Source organism: Felis catus, chromosome C1, assembly GCF_018350175.1.
Source record: "Felis catus isolate Fca126 chromosome C1, F.catus_Fca126_mat1.0, whole genome shotgun sequence".
Classification (NCBI taxonomy): Eukaryota; Metazoa; Chordata; class Mammalia; order Carnivora; family Felidae; genus Felis; species Felis catus.
This window is the reverse complement of record NC_058375.1, coordinates 191,737,227-191,754,439: the sequence shown is the minus strand read 5'-3', so window position 1 is coordinate 191,754,439 and position 17,213 is coordinate 191,737,227. Positions and strand designations below refer to the sequence as shown.

At 45.8% G+C, this 17,213-nt stretch overlaps 1 protein-coding gene across 17 annotated transcripts in view; it reads left to right on the top strand.

The window, feature by feature from the left end:
• CMKLR2 (chemerin chemokine-like receptor 2) overlaps positions 1-17,213 on the top strand; it is a 92,225-nt gene that overhangs the window by 26,901 nt on the left and 48,111 nt on the right. For 13 of the 17 annotated variants that reach the window (XM_011285501.4, XM_011285498.4, XM_045034381.1 and 10 more), the window contains exon 5: positions 15,214-15,365. The exons of the other annotated variants lie outside the window; for them this stretch is intronic. The gene's annotated coding sequence lies outside the window, so the exon portion shown is untranslated. The remainder of the gene's footprint in view (positions 1-15,213; positions 15,366-17,213) is intronic. 17 annotated transcript variants of the gene reach the window in all.

The window sequence follows — 17,213 nt, the reverse complement described above, 5'->3', positions numbered from 1 at the left end:
ATAAGTCACAGGGATGAAAGGAATGCATCATGCAGACTACAGTCAATGGTATTTAATAGCATAATATGGCAGCACGTGGCAGCTAGACTTGGGGTGAGCACAGCATAATGCGTAGACTTGTGGAATCACTGTGTCCTTCGCCTGAAACTAATGTAACGGTATGTGTCAACTACACTGAAAGTAAAAAAACAAAAAAAACGAAACAAACAGTGAAAAACGTTCTGGAGATCTAGTTCCTGACAGTGTGAATACTGAACTACTGAATTGTATATCTAAAATGGTTAAGATGGCAAATTTTATGTTACGTGTTTTTTAACCACAATTTTATAAAAGAAAAACAACTTTTTAATTTTTTTAAAAACAAATGTTCCAACAACCACAGAAAAAACCGAGTGCTCCTGAGCGCATCTTGCTGAGTCTATTAGGTTATTGAAACATATGCCACCCCCAAATATGCCACTTTGGTGTAAGGATTATTTTGAGTTGAAAGCAATTAAGAAACAGCAGATGCGGAAAGGATTCTTTGTTCTCCCTCCTTCTGCTTAAAGACAGGACATAAATTCGCCTTTGTAAAGGTAACAAATTTCCCCTTTATAAAAGAGTCTCAGGGCGCCTGGGTGGCTCAGTCAGTTAAGCGTCTGACTTTGGCTCAGGTCGCGATCTCACAGTTTGTGAGTTCAAGCCCCGCGTCAGGCTCTGTGCTGACAGCTCAGAGTGTGGAGTCTGCTTCAGATGCTGTGTCTCCCTCTCTCTCTGCCCCTCTCCCCTTCATGCTCGCTCTCTCTCTCTCTCTCTCTCTCTCTCAAAAATAAATAAACTTAAAAAAAAAAAAGTGTCTCCCTTCATGTACCAGGAAGAGCACTAATCCCATTCACAAGGGCTCTGCCTCATGACCCAATCACCTCTCGTAGGCCCCCCCTCTCCTATCACTTTCGAGGTGGAGAGTTAGGACTTAACATATGAATCTTGCCGTGGGGGGTGGACACAAACATTCAGACTATAGCACTTACTAAAACAACCCTTATCTACCATACATTTTTAGTCAGCTTCCCCAAATTTATCACCCCTAGAAGTCCGCCTCCCCCTCTTCCTTTGTCTATCACTTCTCCACAATGAAACACCCTTTGTTAAAATGTATGTAAGTTCCCAGGCCTAACTGCTTCTTTTTAGGTCTTACTAACAATTTGACTGCACATCCATTGGTTGCCGTCTGATATAATAATATTTCATGCAAATAACTATCCAGTGACAAGGCTCAGGACATGCTACCCCAAAATATGGCACCTTGACATATTGAATATATTAAGCATGAAGGAATTTGCGAAAGAGCGTGTGCAGCAGGAAGAACCTTCTGACCTTCTCCTGAAGCAGGTCCTGAAACCCTTGTGGAAGAGGCGCCCTCCCTGTACTTGAGGAAAGTATATCCATCTTGACATCCATGACACCAGGAGGAATTTGAACAAAGGGGCCTTGCTGTTCCCCCAGTTTATACACTTTGCTCATACCCTTCTTTGTCCTACCACATTTTTTCCGTGACTTTTCATTCTTCATCAAACCTGGCACAAAACACTCTTCAGGTCTTTATTTCCTTATGAAGGTCCCATGACCTTAAAACTCATATTAAATAAATGTGTATGCTTTTCTCTTGTCAATCTGTCTTTTCTCACAGGAACCCCACTTAGATGGATAGGAGAAAAAGATACTTCTCTACATCAGCAATTAGTAATTGAATTTTAGTGAAACTGATCTGTCTGCAGAAGGTACAATTTAGGCAACTACTAAATCACATCATTGCTGTAGTGCTTTTACTTCTTGAATCAGTCTTTCATTTTATTATTATTATTATTTTTTAAAGATTTTACTTTTAAGTAACCTCTACACCCAATGTGGGGCTTGAACTCACAACCCTGAGATCAAGAGTCACATGCTCTAGAGACTGAGCCAGCCGGGTGCCTCCAGTCTTTCATTTTTTTGATTAATTAATTGAGTAATTTTTAAAATGTTTTTATTTATTTTTGAGACAGAGAGAGACAGAGCATGAGCAGGGGAGGGGCAGAGAGAGAGGGAGACACAGAATCCAAAGCAGGCTCCAGGCTCTGAGCTGTCGGCACAGAGCCTGACACAGGGCTCGAACTCACAAACTGCGAGATCATGACCTGAGCTGAAGTCAGACACTCAACCGACTGAGCCACCCAGGTGCCCCAAGTAAGTAATTTTTATAGAGAGAGAGTTAGGGGGAGAGGGGCAGAGTGAGAATACTAAGCAGGCTCCACACTCAGTGCAGAACCCCACCTTGGGCTCGATCCCACGACCCACTCTGAGATCACAACTTGAGCTGAAATCAAGAGTTGGATGCTCAACTGACTGAGCCACCCAGGCGTGCCATCCCAGTCTTTCATTTTAAAACAATTTTTAAAAACGATTTTCAATTTTATGGGGTGCCTGTGTGGTTCAGTTGGTTAAGCGTCTGACTTCGGCCCAGGTCATGATCTCATGGCTTCTGAGTTCAAGCCCCCGTCGGGCTCTGTCCTGATAGCTCAGAGCCTGGAGCCTGCTTTGGATTCTGTGTCTCCCTCTCTCTCTGCCCCTCCCCCACTCATGTGCACTCTCGCTCTCTCTCAAAAAATAAACATTAATATACATATATGTGTGTGTGTGTGTGTAATGATTTTCTATTTTATTTTTTTTTTAATTTTTTTTCAACGTTTATTTATTTTTGTGACAGAGAGAGACAGAGCATGAATGGGCGAGGGGCAGAGAGAGAGGGAGACACAGAATCGGAAACAGGCTCCAGGCTCTGAGCCATCAGCCTAGAGCCCGACGCGGGGCTCGAACTCATGGACCGCGAGATCGTGACCTGGCTGAAGTCGGACGCCCAACCGACTGCGCCACCCAGGCGCCCCTGATTTTCTATTTTAAAAGTTTTATCCAAATTCAGTTAAAAAAGAAAAAGTTTTGAACTAAAAATTTACATTTGCCGAACAAAATATACCACACCTTGCAGCTCTCCCTTTCTTTCACTGTTTCCCATTTTAAATATAACTAAAAGCTCCAAGTGGTGGCATGGGATGTAGAAATGGAAACGACTTAAATTCTGCTTCTTGATTTTTACCATGTGCTTTCGCTGTGTGTTTCAAATCTATAGTTTAAATGTAAGCGTACGTAGTATCACAGTGAGGAAACAGGAACTGTACCGATTTGGAACCATTACCAATTTAATCTCAAAAGAAAGCAGAACTGAGGCCACGCATGGCACTGGGGATGTCTCTATAATTGGGAGCTTTTCCACTTCCATATAAACTACATCGTCTATTAAAAAATAAGTAACGGGAGACAAAACATAAATACAGAGGGTTAAATACAGAGGGTTGCTGGCAGGGTGTTGGGTGGGAGGATGGGCTGAAGGGGCTAGGGGCATTAAGGAGGACACTTGTTGGGATGAGCACTGGGTATTATATGTAAGTGATGAACCACTAAATTCTATTCCTGAAAAAAAAAGTTTATTAATTTAAAAATGAAAAAATAACAAAAATTAAAATAAGAACAAGTAATAAACTTTCATGTAAAACACCTTGTAGGAGCGCCTGGGTGGCTCAGTCGGTTGGGCGTCCGACTTCGGCTCAGGTCATGATCTCGCAGTCCCTGAGTTCAAGCCCCGCGTCGGGCTCTGTGCTGACCGCTCAGAGCCTGGAGCTTGTTTTGGTTTCGGTGTCTCCCTCTCTCTCTGACCCTCCCCCGTTCATGCTCTGTCTCTCTCTGTCTCAAAAATAAATAAACGTTAAAAAAAATTTTTTTAAACACCTTGTAAAATAAAATGTGTGTATATATATATATGTACATAATATATTGGATATACTATACATATGTAAAATTAAACTCATAGTTCTCAAAGCAATTCTTTAAACCTTAAGCCAACAAAAGGATTTTTGAGAGGAGTGTTTCATCACTGACCTTGTTCAGCATTGCTGGCATGCGGTGATCACACAAAAAGCAGAAGGGCTTTAATTGGTTTCATTATTGTTTTTAAATTCCCTATGGACAGTGCCCTCCCTATTGCCTGTACCTGGGCAGTCCGCGCCCCATGTCCCTCCTTTGGCATATCGCTGACCCTAGTTAAGCAGGTTAAAGTTGGTTGTGTTAATTTAATCATATTTTATAATGCGTTCAGGTTTTACTAGGGAAATGCAGAGGATTCGTTTTTATTTACAAAAACAAACAAACCTAAAATTCCTCATGTGGTTGAAAATGATTGCCTGATGACCTCTCTGTGTACTCAATTTCCCTAAATTGAAGAAATTCAACAGGAAAAGAATTAGAAAGGAGCACGGGTTGAAAGGGCAAATTCCTGGAGGGTCAGATGGATATTGTCCAGGAGTCGGGAGGGCAGGAGAAAGGGACGGAGCCGGAAAGCAGCGCCTTGCTGACGGTACCGGGAACCACCGCTTACCCAGCCTCCTCCGACGGTGTCCTTTTGGGACGCAGACCCATTGTTATCCGGCTCTGTCCAGTTTTTCAAGAGGAGATGATCATCAGGACGGCGATGTGACATCTCCTGATTTTTAAATGATGGAAATTAATTCAAACTCTGGAAAACACTGTGCAGCAGGAACAAAACGCGTGTGCAGCTGCAGCAGGCCCCCGGGCTACCAATTTCCTAATGAAAAATGCAAATAGTGATTGAACCAGTTACAGAAGTCGAGAAAATATGCTTTATTCTGTGATCTTTTCCTTCCCCAAAATGTGACATTTTAGAAAAATACAGATGTACTGACATCATACCCATAATCAGCAGTTTAACGAGAAAAGTAGCATAATTAGAGTAGATGGTTGGGAGGGGCCTGAATTCCCAGAGCAGTCCTTTCTCTTGAATCAGGACCAAGCATGGTGTCACCCAGATGCCTGTTGACTAAGTGACATACAGCAGATTGATTTAACCACTGGCAAACCACATTTCTTTTTCCAGGGCAGTAAGTGAACAAGGTTATTTACTTCCCTTGGTTACAAAAAGAGGAAATACTTCTTCCAAGAATTAGAGTGGCTGCGACCAGTTCTCCCAGAGAAATTATTAACCCAGAGCCCTGAAGCCTTTGCCCACATGCCTCACTGCAGAGGCCTCACTGCGGCAGCTCGACGCGGGGACCTTCTGAGAGGGGGTCGCTCCACTCTGCAAAAGCTTCAGGCCCTCAGCATCTGAGATGTCGTAGTGAAGAGAACCAGTCTAAATCCTTCTATGTAGATCTCGTTTGATTTGTCATTTGGCATATTAAAAGAGAAGGTTTATTCAAATAAGAGATAACAATACAAGCCGTTCCCCACATTTCCGCAGGTAATTAGAGCTTTGTGTATTTTAATTAAAAAGATGTATAGCTAAATCCTCCAACAGACTTCCTGAGCATCCTCCAGGCTCAGTTCCTGCAGGGGCCATACGGAATTAAAAGCAAGAATTTGGAGAAGGGCTTTGTCCTTAATGGCCTTTCAGAATTCTCCGCTTTAAGTGGCATAAAAGCTGCCGGGTATGGTCAGGTTAGCCTGGCTCATCAATGTGACCTCTCAGAGCCACTGAGTCTGCGTCTGTGAGTCCATTTCAGAGTCTAGGAAAAGCTTTGCATGGTTCCAGCCTCACTGCTCAACCAATAAAGGCCCCCAAATTTAATCTCTGACCCTGAAGAAACAGGCCGAAGAAGGGCACTTAAACAAAGAGACAGTCGTCTCTCTCTATGACCAGAGGAGAAAAAATGAAAAGAAGTGAAGTTTTCCCATTTTTCACAAACCATCTTTTTTTTTTTTTTAAGTTTATTTATTTTGAGAGAGAGAGAGAGCGCGCGAGCGAGCGAGCGAGCAGGGGGGAGGGGCAGAGAAAGGGAGAGAGACAGAATCCCAAGCAGGATACAAATCTGGGGCTCGGATTCATGAACCTGAACCAAAACCAAGAGCTTAACCAACTGAGCCACCCAGGTGCCCCACAAAGCAGCTTCTTTAATAAGAAAATGTCTGCTTGTATGTTATCTCTTTTCCAATGTTCTAGGCTGAATTCTTTTTTTCTTTTAAATAAACAGTGACAACAAAAAGTTTAGAAATTATCGTTAACAAAATCAATGTGGCCTCACTGTATTTTCCCAAATATCTACTTCTGAAATTTCTATTATCAGAGTACTCGGGTGTTTGGGGCAAGTAACCTATTTTAACATCAAACAAGAAAGGAAAAGAATAACGATCTTGATCTTATCAAAAGAAGGGAGACCAAGTGGCTGACCCTAACGTTTTTTCTGGTGGGGTTGGGGTGCGGAGAGGGGATGGCCATATTAAAATTGCCTGACCCATTCTAACTATTAGAGCTTCACTAAATTAATACAAAGCTTTTCTTTTAAAATGTCATCTTTTCCAAAGAACAATTCTCTAACAGTGAAATTTCAAGCATCAGTGAAGAAAAGTTCTTTAAGAGAGGCATACCGTTAACCAAAAAATATGATAGAGGCACTTCATGTCTTCTCTTCTGGGCCAAGGTGGCCCTACAGACCTGCTTACACACACATGCCCCTCTCAAAGGACCCCTTGAAATCCTACGCCCAACAGGCTTCAGAGAATTTGCAATGATTTAGAATGTGGTGACACTGTCCTGAAATCCTTTTTTTTTTTAATTTTTTTTAACGTTTATTTATTTTTGAGACAGAGAGAGACAGAGCATGAACAGGGGAGGGTCAGAGAGAGGGAGGCACAGAATCTGAAACAGGCTCCAGGCTCTGAGCTGTCAGCGCAGAGCCTGACACGGGGCTCGAACTCATGGACCGCGAAATCATGACCTGAGCCGAAGTCGGCCGCTTAACCGACTGAGCCACCCAGGTGCCCCCTTTTTTTTTTTTTTAATTTTTTTTAACGTTTATTTATTTTTGAGACAGAGAGAGACAGAGCATGAACAGGGGAGGGTCTGAAATCCTTTTATGTGGCAGAAGTTATTCCTGCCCCTTCCCCCCACTCACTCAATTCCAGAAACATCTCTTCTCATAGACAGATAGGCTAATGGTTAAGTCTCTTTAATTAAAAAACTTTTTTCTTTAATGTTCATTTATTTCTGAGAGAGAAAGAGAGAGAGCACGCTTGGGAGGAGTAGAGATGAAAGGGCGGGCCTACGCCAGCCGACTCCATCTTGTTCTGTGTCCTTCACCTTGACCACACCTCCTCCCCTTGACTCCATCTTGTTCTGTGTCCTTCACCTTGACCACACCTCTTCCCCTTGACTCCATCTTGTTCTGTGTCCTTCACCTTGACCACACCTCCTCCCCTTGAGTAAACCCTCCCTCACCTGCCGGACCCTTCCCCAGGACCCCTCCCCAGCCAATCGGCTGAGGCCATAGCCATTACCTCACCAACTGCCCCCAGGCCCCAATAAAACCTTTGTCCTTTTGAAACTCGCTCTCTTTCCCTAGTATCTCACCGCTGCGTCGGTGCAGGTAGGGGATTGAGCTCGAGCTAGCTCGAATAAAGGCTCTTTGCTTTTGCATCGGACTCGGCTCCCTAGTGGTCTTTGGGGATCACGAATTCTGGGCATAACATTTGGGGGCTCGGCCCGGGATCCCCAAGACCCCGAGGGACCCCCGACCCGGAGAGCCTGACTGGCCACGGTTAGTGTCTGTTTGTTCTGTCTTTTCTGTGTGAGCTCATTTCTGGAATTCTGGTAGTGCCCGACGCGGTCTAGGTGGACGCACTGGAGGACCACGGGCCGGGAGTTTCGGAAGACGTTCCGATTCTCCCTTCTGGAGGGACGTGGAATCCCCTCAAAGGTCTGAGACGAGGCGGGTCGCTCCCGCTGGTCGGCGTGAGGCCGTCGTCTTTGGAGGGACGTGGAATCCCCTCATCGGTTTTGGAGGGACGTGGAATCCCCTCATCGGTTTTGGAGGGACATGGAATCCCCTCAAATGTCTAAGCTAGCTCTCAGTTTTGCTTCCATGGAGTTGGAAGACTTTCTAGGGGCCCTCTGTTTGTCTGTTTTTGTGTTTCTCTGTTTTGCTCTGTGGACTTACTGGACGGACGTTATGGGACAGACTCAGACTACTCCTCTAAGTATTATGATTGATCACTTTCAGGATGTGAGGGGAAGAGCTAACAACCTCAGTGTGGAAGTCCGAAAGAGTCGGTTGCAGTTTTTTTGTTCTAGCGAGTGGCCAACTTTCAATGTCGGATGGCCACCAGAGGGGACCTTCGACCTCCCTACCATCCACCGAGTCAGGAGTATCATCTCTCAGCCTAAGATGGGCCATCTTGATCAGCTCCCTTACATTATCACTTGGCAGGACCTTGTAGAAGACCCACCCTCTTGGCTTAAGCCCTTCCTAACCCTGCTCCCTCCGGAGCCAAAACCCATTCTTGCTTTGCAGGAGACAGAGAAGAGGAAACGTCTTACCCAGCCTTCAGCACCCCTCTACCCTGTCCTACAGGGGGGTACTGAAGAAGAATTAATTTTTCCTCCCCCGTATAACCCCTCTAGGATGCCGGAAGAACACCATCCTCCCCCTCCGGGGGAGGCAGATGCTGTTCCGAGAGCGGGAGGCGGAAACACCCCAGGGGGAAGCCCGCCATTTACCAGACAAAGGGCTCAGAGGGAGCAATCCGCCTCCGCCGCCGACTCTACTATTCTGCCCCTGCGAGCCACCGGACCCCCAGACGCGGAGGGGAATCAGCCCCATCACTATTGGCCTTTCGCCACTAGTGACCTCTACAATTGGAAAGCTCAGAATCCTAAGTTTTCTGAGAAACCGGCAGGGCTTATTGATTTATTAGACTCTGTTCTTTTTACCCATCAGCCCACATGGGACGATTGCCGGCAGCTTTTGCAGGTCCTGTTCACGACTGAAGAAAGAGAAAGAATCCTCAATGAGGCCCGAAAACTAGTTCCGGGCGCAGACGGGAATCCCACCACCAACCAGGCTCAGATAGAGGCCTCCTTCCCCTTAACTCGGCCCCAGTGGGATTTCAACACGGCAGAAGGTAAGGAGAGGCTCCGGGTCTACCGCCAGACTCTAATGGGGGGTCTCCGAATGGCTGCTAGAAAGCCAACCAATTTGGCCAAGGTAGGAAATGTACAACAGGGAAAAGATGAATCTCCGGCTGCCTTTTTAGAAAGGATCATGGAGGCATTCCGTACCTATACCCCCATGGATCCAGAGGCTCTGGAAAGCAAGGCAGCTGTTATCATGGCCTTTGTAAACCAATCGGCCATAGACATTAGGAGAAAATTACAGAAAATAGATAGACTAGGAGAAAAAAAGTCTGCAGGACTTACTGGTGGTAGCCGAAAAGGTATATAATAACCGAGAGCCTCCTGAGGACAAGCAGGCTCGCGCCATGGCGGCTGCCAGCAGTAAGCAGACTCGAGACCTGGCCAGAATACTGCTAGCTACCACTGCTGACTTCCCCGAGGAACGAGACTGCCGTCTCCGGCAGCTGGCAGATGACGCAAGAAAAGGTAAAAGCACCACCAAGGGGGGGAAGCAGAGGCTGCAGAAGGATCAGTGCACATACTGCAAGGAGATAGGGCATTGGGCCCGAGATTGTCCGAAATGGGCCGGCTGGAAGGGAAGCAAGACTGATCGAGTAAAAGTCCTAGAGCTGGATGAACTAAGTGATTAGGGGAGTCAGGGTTCGGACCCTCTCCCCGAACCCAGGGTAACTCTTAAAGTGGAGGGGACCCCTATTGACTTCCTTGTCGACACCGGAGCACAACATTCGGTCCTCCGCACCCCACAAGGAAAACTAGCTAGCAAAAAGTCCTGGGTACAAGGGGCAACTGGTATGAGCCAGTATTCATGGACTACCCGAAGAACAGTAGATTTGGGAACGGGCCGGGTATCCCACTCCTTTATGGTAATACCAGAATGCCCCTACCCGCTGTTAGGACGGGACTTACTGACCAAGATTGGAGCTCAGATAACTTTCAGACAAGGGGGGCCTCAGGTCACCGATGGCAAGGGCCACCCCATCCAGGTCCTGACCATGAAACTGGAGGATGAATACCTCCTCCACCAGGAGGCGCTCCCGAGAGAGGATAATATAGACAGATGGCTACAAGAATTCCCCTCAGTTTGGGCAGAGACAGGGGGGATGGGACTAGCCGCTCATAGGACCCCAGTCCTGGTAGAGCTCAAGCCAGGAGAGAGTCCGGTAAGGATCAAACAATACCCCATGTCTCAGGAGGCCTGGAAGGGGATCCAGCCACACATCCGGAGACTACGAAGCCTAGGGGTACTAGTTCCTTGCCAGTCTGCCTGGAACACCCCCCTACTGCCGGTCAAAAAGCCTCACACAAATGACTACCGACCGGTACAAGACCTCCGGGAAGTAAATAAGAGGGTCGTGGACATACACCCAACTGTTCCCAACCCATATACTCTCTTGAGCTCCTTAGCGCCCTCCAGGGTCTGGTATACTGTACTAGATTTAAAGGACGCCTTCTTCAGTCTGCCGCTGGCACCCCAGAGCCAACCCTTGTTCGCCTTCGAGTGGCATGATCTGGAGGAGGGCTACAGTGGACAACTCACCTGGACACGGCTACCTCAGGGATTCAAAAATTCACCCACCATCTTCGACGAGGCACTACACGAGGACCTGGGTGAGTACAGAAGGGAGCACCGTGGCCTCACCCTTCTACAGTATGTAGATGACATCCTGATTGCTGCCGACACTGCCAAAGACTGTGAGTGAGGGACCCAGGACCTGCTGGCTACCCTGGGGGCCTTAGGATACCAGGCATCCGCGAAGAAGGCTCAGATATGCAGGGAGAGGATTCACCAACAGGACACCAAAATAGAGCAAGTTGTATCTGCCTGCAAGACCTGCCAACTCACCAACGCGAGGGCCACATCAAATAAAAAAAGGAACCAGGCTCAGAGGCACCAGACCGGGAGCCCAATGGGAAGTCGACTTCATTGAAGTCAAACCAGGAAAGTATGGTTTTAAATATCTTTTAGTATTTACAGACACCTTCTCTGGCTGGGTGGAGGCATACCCAACCAAGCATGAAACGGCTCAGACGGTGGCTAAGAAGCTACTAGAAGACATCTTACCCAGGTATGGTTTTCCTGCCCTGGTAGGATCAGACAATGGACCAGCTTTTATCTCGCAGGTAACACAGGCAGTAGCCAAGGCGGTGGGGGCAAACTGGAAATTACATTGTGCTTATAGGCCCCAGAGCTCAGGACAGGTAGAAAGAATGAATAGAACCCTAAAAGAGACCCTTACCAAATTAACCATGGAGACTGGCGGGGACTGGGTGACTCTCCTACCGTACGCCCTTTACTGGGTTAGAAACACTCCTTACACTCTGGGTTTTACTCCCTATGAGATCATGTTTGGCAGGCCACCCCCTGTTATTCCCAGCCTTTGAGCTGAACTTATTGCTGAGTTTAAAGATCAAGAACTTTTTCTTTCCTTGAGCGGGCTCCAGAGGGCGCACGAGGACATTTGGCCGCGCCTCCGTGCCATCTACGAGGCTGGCCCGATCCCGACACCTCATCAGTACAGGCCGGGAGACTGGGTCTACGTCAAGAGGCACCACCGAGAGACTCTCGAGCCGCGCTGGAAGGGACCCTACATCGTGGTGTTGACAACCCCCACCGCTCTCAAGGTAGACGGCATCGCGACCTGGGTCCATCACACCCACGCTCAGCCAGAGGACCCCTCCTCGATCCGGAAGGACTTCGTCACGCGATGGGCCATCAGTCGGGACCAACACAACCCGCTCAAGCTCAAGCTACAGTGCATTCAACCCACCTAATATTGGTAACTCTGTTAACTCTGCTTGTCATTGCTCATGCTGCCGGGAGTCCCCACGCCCCCCAAAACATCACCTGGCAGATCATAGACACCAGCTCGGGGACAATACTTAATCAGACCTCCCAGAGCCATCCCAGGGACACTTGGTTCCCAGAACTTTGCGTAAACCTCCAGACTCTGTTCTCCTTGTCACCATAAATGCAGCCGATCCCATGATTGGGTCCGTAAGCTACATGACAAGGGGGGAATGAAAGGGCGGGCCTACGCCAGCCGACTCCATCTTGTTCTGTGTCCTTCACCTTGACCACACCTCCTCCCCTTGACTCCATCTTGTTCTGTGTCCTTCACCTTGACCACACCTCTTCCCCTTGACTCCATCTTGTTCTGTGTCCTTCACCTTGACCACACCTCCTCCCCTTGAGTAAACCCTCCCTCACCTGCCGGACCCTTCCCCAGGACCCCTCCCCAGCCAATCGGCTGAGGCCATAGCCATTACCTCACCAACTGCCCCCAGGCCCCAATAAAACCTTTGTCCTTTTGAAACTCGCTCTCTTTCCCTAGTATCTCACCGCTGCGTCGGTGCAGGTAGGGGATTGAGCTCGAGCTAGCTCGAATAAAGGCTCTTTGCTTTTGCATCGGACTCGGCTCCCTAGTGGTCTTTGGGGATCACGAATTCTGGGCATAACAGAGAGAGAGACAGAGAACCCAAAGCAGGTTTGGTGCTGTCTGCACAAAGCCTGATGTGGGGCTCGAACTTATGAACCAGGAGATCATAAGCTGAGCTAAGGTCAGAGGCTCAACCAACTGAGCCATCCAGGTGCCCCCAATTAGTTAAGTCTCTTAAAAGCATGGTGTTTGGAGACTGAATGCTCAGGACAACTATGCAACATCCAGTAGAGGCTCTGTTAAGCCATCTCCATTGAAGTGACTCACCAGCTCAGCCAATACACCACATGCGTGGGGTGGCAAGTAAGTTATCTCTAGTACACGTGAGCCCTTCAGCTTCAACTGCTTTTGAATAATGGATCAACTATAAGGCATCATGTTACGATGTCCAAGGGGAGCTCTCTCAAATGCATGGCAAACTATAGGGTTCATTAGCCGAGAGATTTTATTTACTGCTCCTGATTGTTTGGTAGCAATTTCAAAGCTAAGCAAGCATATGTTTCACTTCTGTCGTTTTCAGAGGTAACTAAAACATTAAAACAAAAATGGTTACACTGGGGCACTTGGCTTGGCTGGCTCAGTCAGTGGAGCATGTGACGCTTGACCTCAATTGTGAGTTCGAGCCCCATGTTGGGCGTAGAGATTGCTTACAAATAAAATCCTGGGGGAAGAAATGCTTACGCTTTCCTGGATTTCAGTGCTTAAACTGTGCTTGGTAACTAGTAAGCGTTTGCTAACTGTCCTTTCTCTTATCTTCTCTATCGTTTGCTACTCAATGCTCCCTGCTCTATTGCCAAAAAATACGGTCAAAACTCTGTAAAATAACTAAGTCTTCCCCAAATTCTCAAAATGTCTTTTGTGGATGAAATTGTACTTTGGTATGATTACAGAAGTTTACATATAACTATTTTTTAATGTTTTATTTTTATTGTTGAGACACAGAGAGAGAGAAAATAAGAGCGGGGGTGGGGCAGAGAGAGAAGGGGACAGAGGATAGGAAGCAGGCTCTGCTCTGACAGCAGAGAGCCTGAGGCGGGGCTTGAACCCATGAACCGCAAGATCATGACCTAGGCTGAAATTGGACACTCAATTGACTGAGCCACGCAGGTGCCCCATACCTACAACTACTAACAAATGCTAATGTTGCTGATACAAAAGAGTAGGAACTGGTGACTAGATACCTCCAGCAGAGCGCTCTACGACTATCTCCTCCAAAGACCATATTTATGCTCAGATAATACCGAAAAGAAATATGCAAAGATTATTAACAGTGGTTATTTTCTGTGGAATCAAGGGATCGGGCAAATGTTGGAGAGGGTATATCCTTATGGGGTTGAGGGATATATATATTTTGAAAAAGCATGTGCACACATCCCCTAGGGTTATTCTGATATGTTCCCTCCTCCCCCCGCCTCCCCCCCCCCCCCCACGAGCATTGCTGCTTTAGATTTTCTAGACTTGGTCATGAAAGGGAGGAAAAATAATTTTCCCTCTACCTTTCACTGTTCTTGGCTAAGGCCCCCCCCCCCCGTTTAAAAAAAAAAGGATTAACAGGAGGAGAAAAAAAAACCCCACTATTTTAATTACATATATATGGGAGCCCCACTAGAATATGAGACTCGAAAGACCAGAAGACTGAGGATTACATACCATCCAGAGGTAAGGAAAGGGATTGGGGTCTGGTGCTAAAAGCCGGGGAAGGAAATTCACGGGAAGGTGAGAAGAGGAAATGTTTGGTAAACAAAGGTTGCCTTGCCAAGCAGACAGTCTCTCAGGTGAAAAAGTCATCTCTGGTAATAGCTCGCTTCCTGATACAGGCCCCCTTTCTAATGTAAATTTCCTTTATAAATATAGATTTCCCTTACAAAAGGGTATCTTCCATTCTGTTTTCAGAGCTTCTTCTGTGTCTGCAGTTTCTTAAAAACAATCAGCTCAAAATAATCTTTATGCCACAGAGGCATGTTTTGAGATGGCATATTCTGCTATCCTTCAGTCAAATACAAAATTGGCTTCCTCTCTGGCAGCTCACCTAAGGCTGTTCAATTAGCTGGCCTAACAATGTTTTGTGACCTAATGTTCAATTTCCAATATCACATGATCGAGCTGCTGTTAGAGCTTACAAAAAACACGTTAGCTCTGCAGAGGGAAGCTAACCACCTCAAGGCTTGCCTCCATGTTTCTTATCCTGTGAATTTCTGAATTCTGAGCCTTACCTCAGATACACAGATGTGCTCACATCTGCGGGACCACAGAAGGAGATGAGGGATAAAAAAAACCAATCTGCCAATTTCCTCAGCCCCTAAGAGCTTTCTCTGGCAACCCATCTAGATAAAGAAATAAAAACTAAAACACCTAATTAATGTGTGATTACAATTCTCCACTGTCAGAAACACACTGGAACCCGGTAAGTAAAATCTCTCCTAATGAGCCCTACAGTTCGCTGTGCAATTGAAGAGCTCTCCTTTGACATTCTAAGGTTCTTTTCATTCCACCGTCAGAATGAAATTTAACTTGACTTCTCATAAGCAAAAGCCCATCAAACAAAGGAAGGATGGGTGCCCCCCCATCACTTTTCAGCCTGCGGCACTGCAGCCAATAGCAATGGTTTCCATTCAAAAAACAAACCTCAGTATACACACATACACGCTGAGCAAAAGAATTAATCTGTGCTGTTTGTTCATCGTTTACTTTTCTCCTGGAATACATGATGCATTTTTGTGGAGGGTGGTGGAGGAAGGGAAGAACCACATTCAAATGAAACCCAACATCACTCTCCTCCAGTGTCATTTCAAAAGCCAGATAAAAGCCAAATGAGGAGGCTGGGAAAGAGTGTACAACGTAGCCGTTCTGAAAACCACCCTCCATTTCATTCTGGAACGGGGAGGTCACACCCAGGCATCAGAATAGCTTCTCTCCTCAAAGTAAATTAGCTGGTAAGTGCTTTCTTGTTTGTTTTCCTCAGACTGACACATTTGCAGCCGACCTGATGAGGATTTTCTGCAGATGATTTATTTACAAAACAGTATTTTGACTAAGTACCAGCTGGCAGACCAGAAAAAGGACTCCTGATAGTTTAGGAAAAGTTCTATGTGCAGATTCATAGTTTTGGTCCTGTCACAGTTTTTAGGGAAGGTCATAACCAGGTTTGCTACTGCTGCTGATTAAAACCTCAAACCCTGAAAGAGAGAACATGAGGGTGTCGCTCGGGTGAGGGGGTGGGAGGGCACAAAGAACTTTGAGTAATTTCCTCGGCTTTTACCTAGAAAATTACAGCTCATAAATGTGGATTTTAAGTAGTTGTGACTCAGAAATAATCAAACACCATTTGTGGAAAGGCCACTTAGAGAAAACTAGTAGGAGAAAATGGTGCTCTGAGATGAAAATTGATTTCGGCCTCCTTAAATGACAAGGTAGGGGGGAAAGTTCTAAACTGAGCTGTAAATGTGGTTGGTTGGGTTTTTGTTGTTGTTGTTTTTTTTTTTTCTCCCTTTTAAAGACGAATAGCTTGTGGTTCTTCAGAACAAACATTTCTTTGTTGTTGCTGCATTTTTGAAATCTCATAATCAATTGCCTGTTAGGATAATTGGTACCTGGGCTCTCCTAATGAAGGACAAATGACTAAATGCAGGGAAATTGCTGGGAGAAAAGGTTTATCTAACGTGATTGTTCTTTTGGGAGGTGGGAGCCAGCTGCTTTTGGTCTAATAGTTTATCCTTTCCTCCCAGTAAAAGCTAATGAAAACCAAATGAAAATTTGATAACTTTCACCAGCAATTATTCTTTCAAATTGGCCCTTTTTCGCTTAAAACAAACTCATCCGCCCAAGCTTCCACAAACTTGTTGCTTAATGAATCCACCAGTGTTTTTTTGTTTGTTTGTTTGTTTCTTGTGTGGGGGAAAGAAATAAAAGACCAATGGACCTTTCTGTGGGTCTTCAATTACTTAGTTCAAGTAATTCCTTTGACTGAATTAAATTCTCCTCACGTTTTCACATTTTCCTGACGCTAGATGCTTTTTCAGTTTTCTCATGGTCTTTATTTATGATTTTACCTGGGACTTCAGTCATTTAGTTTATAACAGAATGTCACATATCTTGTTACTTTACCACCAATTGTCATCTGAGGTAGATATTTAACTGAATATTCCCTTTTCAAAGGCCACAGCACTTGGAGACAACCTATGGGCGTAATTTTGAAAGGAGGAACGCTGTATGCTCAAAGTTCTTTTTTCCAAATCATTTATAATTTTTAAAAAATCAGAAGCAGTCAAATATCCAATGGTAGGAGGCTAGTTAAGGATTTCTTATATAGCATCTCAGTGAAATATCTTGCAGGCATTAGGAAATCATAATTTGGAGGATTATGTAGCATCATGAATGGGTGCTTATAATATTAACAGTATTAATAATATTAATTATGTAGAAAGTAAATGCAGTTGAAAAAAAACTGAAGTATTCAAAATAGTAGTGGTAATGAGCCTGTAATGAGCTTATGATGTGCTGATGGTAAACTGATGGTATGTTAGGGAGGGAAAACTTTACTCTCTTAGGTTCAGTTCTGAAGGCCTGCAAATTAAACTGACTAGAGTGGGGCACCTGGGTGGCTCAGTCAATTAAGCATCCGACTTCAGCTTGGGTCATGATCTCTTGGTTTGTGAGTTGAAGCCCCACGTTGGGCTCTGTGCTGACAGCTCAGAGCCTGGAGCCTGCCTCGGATTCTGTGTCTCCCTCTCTCTCTGCCCCTCCCCTGCTTGCACTGTCTCTCTCTCTCAAAAATACATACA